Source organism: Triturus cristatus, chromosome 3_2 (assembly GCF_964204655.1).
Source record: "Triturus cristatus chromosome 3_2, aTriCri1.1, whole genome shotgun sequence".
Taxonomy (NCBI): domain Eukaryota; kingdom Metazoa; phylum Chordata; class Amphibia; order Caudata; family Salamandridae; genus Triturus; species Triturus cristatus.
The window spans coordinates 311,885,456-311,899,134 of NC_140584.1; the positions used below are offsets into that span (position 1 = coordinate 311,885,456).

Sequence of the window (13,679 nt, forward strand, 5' to 3'; positions counted from 1 at the left end):
ATTAATTTAGAAATGCTTTCCACTCTCCCCCCACCCTGATAACAATGCCATTTGCGATTACATCCACGCACAGTAGATGGTTTTGTACCGCACGCATCCTGAAGTCATGTAATTAGAGTTCCTCGTCTATGTGAAAGGAGGGTAAGTGAAATAAAACAATTGCCCAGGGTCACACAATTTGGTCAAGAGGAGAAGCCGGGATTCATGCCATGTTTTCTGGTAACACAGTGCACAATTGAGTTCAGACACTAGATACACATGCTTTGCTTCCCCTACACCCGTTCCGCTACATCCACTTTACACCCCCCACTGGCATCAGTGCGGCCCTCGGTCACACCAAAAACCAAACTTTGCGGCCACTGGGAAAATGTTTGTGAGTACCCATGCTCTACGCTATTCCCCTGTATGGCACTCCATGGTACGTCACTCCACTGTACACCACTCCACGGTAAGCCACTCCACCCTGTGCTGTACAATTGTACACCACTTGATTCTATGCCCTGACTCTCTACCCCCAACACTACACTGGACGACTACACGATTTGAAGCAATTTTTGCTAAGAACCTGGGTCTGAGAATTGATGATAAGCTCTCCATTCTCCACTAGATTCTGTCTATGGTCGGAACTTGTTTCATTTTGCTGTGTACTGTTAGGAAATTCTTGGACCTCCTCCCACAGGTAGCATATAGGACAGTTGTTTACGCACTGATAACCGCCAGACTGGATTACTGTAACATCCTATCTCCAGATATTCCTGACGGATGGATAAAAAAAGTTCAGGTAGAGCAAAAGGCACAATGCAAGTTGAACTATGGGAACACTCTATGCCAGGATCACCAAGCCACTCACCAGAAGACTACAAACCCTTTAGAACTCGGCAGCCAGACTCGTCCTCAACCTCCAACACAGAACCCACATCACACCACACCTCAGGGAATACACCGGCTACTAGTAAAGAAGAGGATTCTTTTTACGGTTGTTATCCACATGCACTGGGTTTTTTATAATCGGGTCCACAGTACTTGAGTAACACGATCCAGCACTACCATCCTACACGCACCCTTTCCTCTGCATTAGCCTTATTGGTAACGGTGCCTTGATTCTGGGTGGAAAGGAGTGTTGGCTGCTCCTGCTTAGTGCTCACAAACAAGCAATTAGATCTTCTTCCACCTGCCCTTTGGCCTATTTCTCAGAAATCACAGTTTAGAAAGTCGATACTAACCCATTGTTTTGAAGTAGACTAGGGTGGTCAGTCTATGATGAATCTTGGTTGGTCCTAGTGGCTGGACTCTCTGTACAGTAGCTGTGCACCTTTTAATTAAGTCATTCATTTATTCATTGTTGACTGAGATTTTCAGAAAATCCACACAAGACAGATTTGTGTACAATTGGCCTACATTGAACATATTTATATAACTCATGCTTTTCCTGGATATGTCACTTAGATCCAGCCCCTGTAATCATATTTTTAGACTTTCTGGGTTTGTTCAATCAAAGGGCTTCCAAGCAGGGACACTGCATTTTTTTTTGCTATCCCTCTCTACGCCTGAATGGCACTGTTGGAAACCGGGCAACCGGGTTAGCAGTCCCCAGGTTCCCTGCACAATGGTAGCCTGGCTCGAGCGGTTGGGGTCAGGCACCGTGTTAAGCGTACGTCACACCCACACAATAACCATGCGTTCATCCGTTCCAAAAACGACACTACACCGTAAAAATAATGGAAGTCAAGTTGAAAATATATATGTCTTTATCTTATTTTCTCTTAGTTGCAGGTTTCATAACATAAATACAATACAATAAGATTTTCCTTTAAAAGAGCAGGTCAAATAAATAATACCACTTTGGAATTTCAATAAATAGGTTCAGGTCAACATTTAGCAAAGAATAAATAGATGTGCAATAAATACAGATAGCAAATAAATACAGTCAGACAATAAATATAGTGCAGGAATAAATTAGTGGATGATAATAAATAAAGCACCTTCAATAAATAAAGTAAAACAATCAATGACAGTTACAGTTCAAATCATTTTCATGAGGTCACTTGGTCTTACGTTGCCCATACACAACTTAAGGACACTTGGATGGCATGGGGGTGTCCCACCTAGATTGGTCAAGGCTGGGGCCTAGGCTGAGGCAGAACAAGAGTAGTCTAAAGATCTGGCCCTCCAAACTACACAACCCTTTATGGAGGTCACTGTACCAGTCTCAGTTCACCCCTGGCACTCCCAGGCTGGTTCGAACACCCCTCTAGCCCCTAGAATGGTCTTTTAGGGCTCCACGGGCCCTCAGACGCCCCCTCTACCACTTACTGCCCTTTTCAAGATGATCGGCTCCGCTCGGCACCGTGTCGACGCCGTGAGGCGGCTCCGGATCGATGTCGTTGGGCGGCCTCGACTCGATGTCGCTGGGCGGTCTCGACTCGATGTCGCTGGGCGGTCTCGACTCGATGTCGCTGGGCGGTCTCGGCTCGATGTCGCTGGGCGGTCTCGGCTCGATGTCGCCTTCCGGCGTCACAGGGACTCAGACTCCCCACTTCCTGGTGTCTCCTGAGTGCGATCTCCACTCCCGACCTCCGGCGCGCTTCACCTTCGTTTCCGGCGACTCCGGTGGGCGGACTTCACTCCCCCGTCGACGCCTCACCTCGACCTCGGGTGACTCCGTACTCGACCTCCGGGGCCTCTCCAAGACCTCCGTCGGCGTCCTCACCTCGACCTCGGGTGACTCTCCACTCGACCTCCGGCGCCTCTCCACGACCTCCGTCGGCGCCCTCACCCGACCTCGGGTGACTCCTTACTCGACCTCCGGTGTCTCTCCACGACCTCCGTCGGCGCCCTCACTCGACCTCTGGCGGCTCCGGGTACGACGTCTGCTTTCTGTCAGCGCCGCTTCTCGACCTCAGGCCCCAGGTCTCTAGGCTTCCCGACGTCAGGACTCCAGGAGGACACTGCTGAACAGGTCAGGAACTTGCTTCTTTAAGGCCTGTTCCAAATATTCAGTTCTTTAAGATGGTTCTTCTGGTCTTGATCCCACACAGGGCTTTAGGTTGGGCTTGGTCAGTAGAGACTAGCATCAAGGGTGGGTTTCTGGACCCCACTCCAAGCACTGGTTTCCACCTCTGCTGCCTTACTCCGACCTCCTTCTAACTCTGTCCTCTCTCTTCTCCAGTCAGTTGCCAACTGCCAACCTGAGATGGCCTCCCAACATTCTAAACTGCCTCCCACTGTCACAGGGTTCTAGAATGTTCCAGGAGGTTCTGGTGATGTCACAGGTGACAATGGGTGGCCACCATTTTGTGTCTCAGGCCCTCAGACAGAAGTTCCAGGGGTAGGGAAAATGGCTTCCTGACCCTGCATCAACACTTAAAAGTCTGGTGGTTCCCAAAAAGGAAAAATTATAACAGGGTTTGAGGCAAAAGTGGGACAAAATAAATAATGATGAGGAGGGACCACCCAAAGGGCTGACAGGTCTAACACGCGTCCCCCCCAGCTGAAAGTGGGGAGAGCTACCCAACCCCTTGGGAGTTCTCATCACTAAGGCGGAAATACCTTGAGAGACCGTCTGCATTGGCGTGGTCCACTCCAGGCCGATGTTCCACCTGAAAGTCCATTCCCTGTAGGGAGATAGACCACCTTAGCAGCTTGGGATTCTCCCCCTTCATCTGCATCAGCCACCGAAGGGGTCTGTGGTCGGTCTGAACTAGGAAGTGCGAGCCAAACAGGTATGGCCGCAACTTCTTCAGAGCCCATACCACGGCAAAGGCTTCACGCTCTATTGCACTCCACTTCTGTTCCCTGGGAAGTAGTCTCCGGGATAGGAAGACCACGGGTTGATCCAGACCCTCTTCATTGAGTTGCGATAACACTGCCCCAATGCCATGTTCCGATGCATCTGTCTGGACAATGAACTCCTTGGAAAAATCTGGGGCCCTTAAGACCGGGGCCTCGCACATGGCTTGCTTCAGTTTCACAAAGGCCTGCTGACAAGCCTCCGTCCAGACTACCCGTCGAGGTTGCTTCTTGGACGTAAGCTCCGTGAGGGGGGCCACCATGGTACCGTACCCCTTCACGAAGCGGCGGTAATATCCGGTGAGGCCCAGAAAAGCTCGGACCTCGGTCTGAGTCTTGGGGGGTTCCCAGGCCATGATGGCCTCGATTTTCGCCTGGAGGGGTTGCACCGCTCCCCTACCCACCAAGTGTCCAAGGTACACTACCGACCCCTGCCCGATCTGGCATTTACTGGCCTTGATCGTTAAACCAGCGTGTTTCAGGGCCTGGAGAACAGCTTGCAGGTGACGCAAGTGATCCTCCCAGCTGTTACTGAAGACGGCAATGTCGTCCAGATAAGCAGCAGAGAAACTCTCCATTCCACTGAGGATCTGGTTCACCAGACGCTGAAACGTGGCAGGTGCGTTCTTGAGCCCAAAGGGCATCACGCAGAACTGGTAGTGGCCCTTGGGCGTGGAGAAGGCTGACCTTTCCTTAGCTCCATCAGTCAGAGAGATCTGCCAGTACCCGGAAGTAAGGTCAAAGGTACTCAGATATTGGGCAGCTCCCAGCCGGTCAATCAGTTCATCCGCCCTCGGGATCGGATGAGCATCAGTCTTGGTTACTGAGTTCAGTCCCCGGTAGTCCACACAGAACCTCAGTTCCGGTTGGGCCCCCGGTGGTGCAGCTTTTGGTACTAGTACCACCGGACTGGACCAGGGGCTGCTGGAAGGTTCAATCACTCCTAGCTCCAGCATCTTAGTGACTTCACTGTGAATGCTGGCCTTCACCTTGTCTGTCATCCGGTAGATCTTTGACTTCACAGGTGGGCTGTCTCCTGTGTCCACGTCATGGACGCACAGGTGAGTCCTACCCGGAACAAGGGAGAACAACGAAGAGTACTGCCCCAGGACCTGGCGGCAGTCCTCCTGCTGTTCAGGAGTTAGGGACGGGGAGAGAATCACTCCCTCCACCAACCCATCCTTCTCTTGAGACGCAAATAAGTCGGGGAGAGGCTCGCTTTCCACGTCCTCTGCTCCGTCAGTCACCATCAGCAATATGACTTCGGGCCTCTCATGGTGGGGTTTGAGGCGGTTGGAATGCAGCACCCGTAGGGGCTGGCGAGGGGTCTTCAGATCCACCAAGTAGGTAGCCTTACCCTTCTTCTCCAACACCTCAAAGGGTCCTGACCAGCGATCCTGGAGGGCGCTAAGCTCTCCTGGTTCGATCACCCACACCTTCTGGCCAGGCTCCAACTCCACCGGGTGAGCATTGTGGTCATACCACGCCTTCATCACTGCTTGGCTGGCTTCCAAGTGTCAGAAGCTTGCTTCCACAACTTAGCCATTTGGCTCCGGAAGGCCAGCATGTAGCTCACCACGTCCTGGGGAAGCTTTCTGGGAGTTCTTTCCCATCCGTCTCTCACCAGGCTGAGAGGTCCACGCACAGGGTGCCCATACAAAAGCTCGAAGGGGCTGAAGCCCACTCCCTTTTGTGGCACTTCCCTGTAAGAGAACAATAGACAGGGTAGGAGGACGTCCCATTTCCTCCGCAGGCTTTCAGGCAGACTTCTGATCATGCCTTTCAAGGTTTTATTGAACCTTTCCACCAGACCATTGGTCTGGGGATGGTAAGGGGTGGTGAACCGGTAGGTCACTCCACACTCCTTCCACATGGCCCGCATGTATGCTGACATGAAGTTGGTCCCCCTGTCGGACACAACTTCCTTGGGAAAACCTACTCGGGTAAAGATTCCCATCAGGGCCCTAGCCACAACAGGTGCAGCAATGGTCCTCAGAGGTATAGCCTCTGGGTACCGTGTGGCATGATCCACCAGAACCAGGATAAACCTGTGACCAGCTGTAGTAGGCGGATCTAACGGACCCACAATGTCGATGCCCACCCTTTCAAAGGGGGTGCTAACGACAGGAAGTGGTTCCAGGGGAGCTTTCAGCTTCACCCCTGTTTTCCCACTGGCTTGACAAGACACACACGTCCGGCAGTAGGTGTCGGACGACACTTTCATTTGAGGCCAATAAAAGTGTGGGACAAGCCGGGCAAAGGTCTTGTCTTGCCCCAGGTGTCCTGCCAAGGGGATCTCATGAGCCAATTCCAGAAGGAAGGCTCAGTAACGTTGAGGGACAACCAAGGCCCGTGACGATCCGTGCATGGGTGCCTTGGGTTCACTGTAGAGGAGGCCATCCTCCCAGTAAATATTGTAGTTCCCCTCAACGTTCCCTGCTGCCTGGGCTTCGGCCTGTCGCCTCAGTCCCTCAAGGGTAGGACACTCCCTCTGGCCCTTGCAGAATTCCTCCCTGGTCGGCCCTCCCTCCACGTGCCACTCGGCCAGGATGGGTAGGTTCTCCAGTTCGGTAACATCCCCCTCCGCGGACTCCTGGTCCACCACCTCCGGTGGCCTATCCGTCACACGGGGTGCGGATGCCGAGGTAGGCTCCCCCTGCCTTCGGTTCATCCCTTGATTGACAGCCGGCGGTGCCTTTGTTCCAGGCTCCCACCTAAACGAACTCCCCCTCCGGGTAGTCGCAGACCTTGTGCTGACACAGGCCCAGTCAGGTGTACCCAGCATCTCAGCATGAGTCCGGTATTCCACCTCCTTCCAAGCATTATGCTCCATGTCATTCCCCAGCAGACAATCGACTGGCACGGCAGGGCTTACGGCAACTCGAAGCAACCCTGCAACCCCTTCCCATTCAAATGGAACCTCGGCCACCGGATAGTGGCCCATTCTGCCGTCAGCCATCGCGGCAGGGTGGAGTACATGGGGAATCACCTGCTCTGGAGACACCAGTTGACTACGTACCATAGTCATACTGGCTCCTGTGTCTCTCAGACCCTCTTTGGCCGTTGATGGTGACCCACTGCCCATACTTTGTGGTATTTGCGGGCACCTGGATCTTAGGAACCATCTCCCGTTCTCCCAGGGACACTAAAGTGACACCCGCCCACTCCCTTCCCTTATCTAAGGGCATCTCCTCCCCGAGCACTACACTAGCTACTCCGGGGGCCTTTCCTCCGATGGGAGGGGGTGGTCTTTTCGGGCACTTCACATCTCCCTTATAGTGTCCGACACCACCGCACTCGAAGCAATGGACAACCCTTGGCTGCTGACTCTGGCCAGGATTAGGGTTTCTGGGTGGGTTAGCCCTAGGGGTGAATCCTGTTCCCTTCCCTTGGAAACTATTTTGGGGGCCTTTAGAGAACTCCGTTTTCTTTTCCCCTCCCTCTTTCTTCTGAGGGGCGCCCTGTCCGGTCTTTGGAGAGTCCCCTCCAGTCCCCCTTGTGGACACCCGGGTACTAGCCCAAATGTCCGCCTCCTCAGCAAGCTTCCGGGGATTGGTCAGCTTGCTATCCACCAGGTGTTGACGCAGTTCAGGGAAACATTTTTCGAGCAGGTGTTCCTTCAACATCAAATCAAACAACCCTTCATAGTCCCTCACCTCACTGCCCTGTATCCAACCCTCTAATGCCTTCTTTGCATAGTCCAGGAAATCCACCCAATTCTGTGTGCCCAGTTTGTGGCTACCCCGGAACTTCTGTCTGTACTTCTCGGGTGTTAATCCAAACTTCCTCACGAACGCCACTTTCATGGTGGGGTAGTGGGTCTGCTCATCCTGCTCCAGGGCCAATAATGTATCCCTACCAGCTGGAGGCATGTATCTATACAATCCCCCTCCCCAATATTTCTCTGGAACCCCATGGACTCTTAAAGAGACCTCATAGGCTGCTAGCCACCTGGCGATATCATCACCCGCACTATAGCTAGCTACTATGTCTTTTGGCAAATAGGGTTTGGATTCCCTGGTGATTTCTCTTTCTTCGCTGCCACCATTAGGAACAGGGTGTGCCCCGACCCGTAGGATCTGGAGATCTATCTCCCTGAGCCTCAACTCGTGAGCCATCCTCCGTTCCTCCTTTTCTTTCTCCAGCTTCGCCAATTCCCATGTGAGCTGTCTTTTCTCCCTCCGGTCAGTGAATTCTGCTTCTAATAAGCCGTTGCTAGAGACACTGCTGCCCTTCCTTGAAAGTGTTCTGGGCCCCGCTACTAGGTCCCCCACCTCAGGTTGGTACAAACCAGCCCCCTCGCTGTCAGGCTCTCCATCCCGGTCCTCTTTCTCAACCTTACTTTCTCGCCGTGCCTCCCCCCAAGCCCTCAAGCTGGTCTGGAGTTCACCCTTCTTTGCACCTTGTGGACAAAACACCCCCTCTCGCTGACAAAACTCCCTGAGTTGGGCCACAGTATAAGTTTCCACATCCTCCAACACAAACTCCATTTTGCCCACTCAGGATAGAAGACAGTTGCTTACAGAAGCTATGCAGGGGGGTACCTTTTGTAATACCTCCTCCCACCACCAGAAGTAAATTTGGAAAAAACAAAACTCAAAATTAGGGAGTCCGCTTGGAGAAAACTCCCGGTGTAGGCCTATGGACTACCCACAGTTATTGTCGAGTAGACGCAAGCACAGCTCTATCCCACCACTGAACACCAATTTTATGTTGGAAACCGGGCAACCGGGTTAGCAGTCCCCAGGTTCCCCGCACAATGGTAGCCTGGCTCGAGCGGTTGGGGTCAGGCACCGTGTTAAGCGTACGTGACACCCACACAATAACCATGCGTTCATCCGTTCCAAAAACGACACTACACCGTAAAAATAATGGAAGTCAAGTTGAAAATATATATGTCTTTATCTTATTTTCTCTTAGTTGCAGGTTTCATAACATAAATACAATACAATAAGATTTTCCTTTAAAAGAGCAGGTCAAATAAATAATACCACTTTGGAATTTCAATAAATAGGTTCAGGTCAACATTTAGCAAAGAATAAATAGATGTGCAATAAATACAGATAGCAAATAAATACAGTCAGACAATAAATATAGTGCAGGAATAAATTAGTGGATGATAATAAATAAAGCACCTTCAATAAATAAAGTAAAACAATCAATGACAGTTACAGTTCAAATCATTTTCATGAGGTCACTTGGTCTTACGTTGCCCATACACAACTTAAGGACACTTGGATGGCATGGGGGTGTCCCACCTAGATTGGTCAAGGCTGGGGCCTAGGCTGAGGCAGAACAAGAGTAGTCTAAAGATCTGGCCCTCCAAACTACACAACCCTTTATGGAGGTCACTGTACCAGTCTCAGTTCACCCCTGGCACTCCCAGGCTGGTTCTAACACCCCTCTAGCCCCTAGAATGGTCTTTTAGGGCTCCACGGGCCCTCAGACGCCCCCTCTACCACTTACTGCCCTTTTCAAGATGATCGGCTCCGCTCTGCACCGTGTCGACGCCGTGAGGCGGCTCCGGATCGATGTCGTTGGGCGGCCTCGACTCGATGTCGCTGGGCGGTCTCGACTCGATGTCGCTGGGCGGTCTCGACTCGATGTTGCTGGGCGGTCTCGACTCGATGTCGCTGGGCGGTCTCGGCTCGATGTCGCTGGGCGGTCTCGGCTCGATGTCGCCTTCCGGCGTCACAGGGACTTGGACTCCCCACTTCCTGGTGTCTCCGGAGTGCGATCTCCACTCCCGACCTCCGGCGCGCTTCACCTTTGTTTCCGGCGACTCCGGTGGGCGGACTTCACTCCCCCATCGACGCCTCACCTCGACCTCGGGTGACTCCGTACTCGACCTCCGGGGCCTCTCCACGACCTCCGTCGGCGTCCTCACCTCGACCTCGGGTGACTCTCCACTCGACCTCCGGCTCCTCTCCACGACCTCTGTCGGCGCCCTCACCCGACCTCGGGTGACTCCTTACTCGACCTCCGGTGTCTCTCCACGACCTCCGTCGGCGCCCTCACTCGACCTCTGGCGGCTCCGGGTACGACGTCTGCTTTCTGTCAGCGCCGCTTCTCGACCTCAGGCCCCAGGTCTCTAGGCTTCCCGACGTCAGGACTCCAGGAGGACACTGCTGAACAGGTCAGGAACTTGCTGTTCTTCTTCTTTAAGGCCTGTTCCAAATATTCAGTTCTTTAAGATGGTTCTTCTGGTCTTGATCCCACACAGGGCTTTAGGTTGGGCTTGGTCAGTAGAGACTAGCATCAAGAGTGGGTTTCTGGACCCCACTCCAAGCACTGGTTTCCACCTCTGCTACCTTACTCCGACCTCCTTCTAACTCTGTCCTCTCTCTTCTCCAGTCAGTTGCCAACTGCCAACCTGAGATGGCCTCCCAACATTCTAAACTGCCTCCCACTGTCACAGGGTTCTAGAATGTTCCAGGAGGTTCTGGTGATGTCACAGGTGACAATGGGTGGCCACCATTTTGTTTCTCAGGCCCTCAGACAGAAGTTCCAGGGGTAGGGAAAATGGCTCCCTGACCCTGCATCAACACTTAAAAGTCTGGTGGTTCCCAAAAAGGAAAAATTATAACAGGGTTTGAGGCAAAAGTGGGACAAAATAAATAATGATGAGGAGGGACCACCCAAAGGGCTGACAGGTCTAACAGGCACCCTTAGTTTCTGCTTGTTATATGTTTTGCACAACTTCTCTTTCACTGTCATCTTTTAGTAAGTGGACATATTGACACATAAACACACAAATATTCTCCTGAGATAAATTCATGGCAGGGATTTTCCATGTAACCCACAAGATGAAAACACTGTCCTTCAGGTGTTTTGTCTTAGTATAAAGACTATAGTAACAATGGAGTATTATTTATTTGTGTATTTTTTTGTGTTGCTGGCGTGTTTACATGTAGTCTGCAAATATTAGCGAACTTTATGAATTTCAGTCCGATTTATTAGGAGTTGATGTACGACCTGAAGAGGAAAATGCAACATATACACTGCAAAAATATAGACTACGCCAAATTAGGTGACTACAATTATCAGCCATATGATAAGCATCAACAACATTTTATATTTACAATAATATCTACTCCAAAAATATCATCCACCTGCAAAAACTATTCAGATAAGCAGTTTACAAAAATGGCGTCTATGCAATAATGCGCAGAAATAAAAATACTAACCACATAAATTCTACCTGAAAATATCAGCCTTATAACATTGATCTACAAAAATGTTAACCATGCCATAATATCTACCCCCTCAAATATCAGTGATGCAATTGCAAAGTTCCAAGTTTAGTCATATAATCTTTATCTACAAAATGTGGACCATGCAATAATTTCTAGCCTCAGAAATATCAGCAATATATTATCATTTTCCAGAAAAACTCACATGCTCAAAATACCCATACCCAGCCAAAGGCACTTCGTCTTGTTGTAGAACTTAATTGAATGCTATTGTTGCTCAAGGGTTATCTGTCATATTTGGGGACGAATGTTTGATTCCATTCAGATATTGTTGATGATTGATAGCCTTTCAATGGACAATATTTTTTGCAGGCTTTTTTACTCACGCTCCATTGATATGTCTGTGTTTTTGATGTCTGTATTTTCACTGTATACTGTTCACCTCATAGCCCTAGTACAGCGATAATGAATGTCCTTTGCACTTGAGTCTGACTACGGATGTGTTTTGTTGCTAGGCGCTGGACCAGGGATGCTGCAGCTACATGACAAAGACTGCCTTGCTTCGAAGCCCTTCTACCACATTGAAAGAAGAACCTGTTCAGAACTATCAATGTGATGTAAATGATGAACTCCAGCCTGTTGCCTTGATCATCTCATGACTTGCTGAGCAATTATACAATTTCAATTTCTTTAAATGACTTTGTCACAAGTGTCTTCTTTGACAAATATTTGGGATGCAAACAAATCCCATCAACCAAAACAAAATGCCACTGTGACCACCAATCTATTTTGCACTTAAAGTGCCTACTTTGCCACTCTCACAAGATATTGAGATTTAATATAAAACTGACCATTTCAATTAAGTAGAATGATAACAGTCGGTGTAATCTAAATAAAACACACAGCTCTCAAATGTATAAATGATTAAAGAAGGAGGTATGTAAACTTATGCCCTTTAAAGTAGTTGAACATTTATTGTGTTTTGCACATCAGGAAAGCAAGCTTTGGTTGCCATATGTGTGGAGAAAGCAGTGTTTTCGGTATTTTCAAAAGGCATTGCTGTAAAATGGAATGGCCTGATTATGATATGTGGGGTCAATTTCTGTGAAAAATTATGGTAACTGCCAAATGAGGTACAGACGCTAAGGTGGGATACTTACAATAAGGAGCATTACAGTAATACATTAAGTTTTTTCCTCACTGACTGCAAGCAGGTCAAAGCGGGCAAAATTCAACTGGGAAAATATGTTGAAAAAAGACAAAACATGCCGAATTAGGTACTTTATATACTGATTCTGCATGTTATGCCTCATTCCCAAGTTCAAAACTTGAAATAAATTATATTTACTGCACCCAGTAAATATTAGTTGTGGTCAATACCCAGCTTAATGTTTACAAAAAGGATAGGCCTGTCTTATCTTTTTATGTGTGGAGTTCTCTGCCTCGACTGCAGAGTCTCCACAGTTGCAAAGTTACTATCTAATCATAGTTTGTGAATGCCAAAAAAGAGTAAACGCACACAAAAGCATAAGTTTACCTTAGTGAATCAGATCCAGAGTCTTACTTATGCAAAGAGTGATGGGCAGGTAGGGATTTGCTGTTTAGCTCTCTGGGGCCAACCGGAAACCACATTTAATATAGATATATTCTTAATGATTGAGTTTAGGTTATGTGGCTTATCTTGTGGTTACATGGTTCCACTAACCTCCTGTAGGCATGCCTGTTGTGTTTTTCAGGAAAACTGCTGTTTGGGTTATAGTAGAGATGGCTTAGCTTAAGTGATATAAATAGTAGTACCTAAATTCAGTGGCGGCTCCTCGAGAGAGTGCGGTGGGGAGGGGCAGGGGAGGGTCAGGGTAGGGGGTAGTAAACTCTGGCATGCGGCCGAACCGAGTTAAGTACATAAATAAATAAATTAATCTAATGACATTGCACGCCATGCAATCCAATCGGCGGTGCAGCACGCACAATATAATAATAATGTTTTTTTTTTTTCATATGTACTTAACTTGGTTTGGTCGTATGCCGGAGTTTACTACCTCCCACCCTGCCCCTCCCCTGCCCCGTCCAGCGCCCCGCAGCACTCCCTCGAGGAGCCGCCACTGCCTAAATTACTCATTTACTTGAGGTCTCTATTATGTCCATTAATTTTTTAGACATTAACACTGTCTTCTCACTCTAGGGTGTACAGACGTTTTTCTAGCAGTGCAAAGTTTACAAAATCTCAGCTCTTCTTAATTTGAAAGGGTTCCCTGTTTATGTTCTCTGTCACAGGCGTAAACTTTTCTGTGCATTGCCAGGTGTTATTTTTTTTTTTTTTACCCTGTTTGTCAGTCAAGTTTAACTCTGATCAAACCCAACCAAGATGGAAAATAAAGTTTACCTTTTGCCTAGTGCTTCTCAGCACAATAGCACATGTCAGCATATTTCTTCTCTCCCAGTTGACCTTTTGAAACGTAAGTTGTTGCAAAGTTAGCCATTTTCATGCAAACGTCGGGGGAAACATAAAACGTCGTAACTTTGGGGAGTTACAAGATTTTCACTGAATTTGCCAAAGGTTGTACACGGACCTGTATCTCACTTATTGCCTAAACTTGGATCTGGAAGTCTTTGATGATTTTCTTTCGGTGCCTGTTGATGGAAGCAGAGTCTATATAGCGAAAGCTTTTTCGAGAAAAAAACACAGGGCCAGATTTA

At 49.1% G+C, this 13,679-nt stretch overlaps 1 protein-coding gene across 2 annotated transcripts in view; it reads left to right on the plus strand.

Annotated features, from left to right (window-relative positions):
• Positions 1-13,393, plus strand: part of LOC146857249 (uromodulin-like) — a 297,850-nt gene extending 284,457 nt beyond the window's left edge. For both annotated transcript variants that reach the window (XM_085646813.1, XM_085646814.1), the window contains exon 9: positions 11,498-13,393. The gene's annotated coding sequence lies outside the window, so the exon portion shown is untranslated. The remainder of the gene's footprint in view (positions 1-11,497) is intronic.
• Positions 13,394-13,679: the final 286 nt, after the last annotated feature.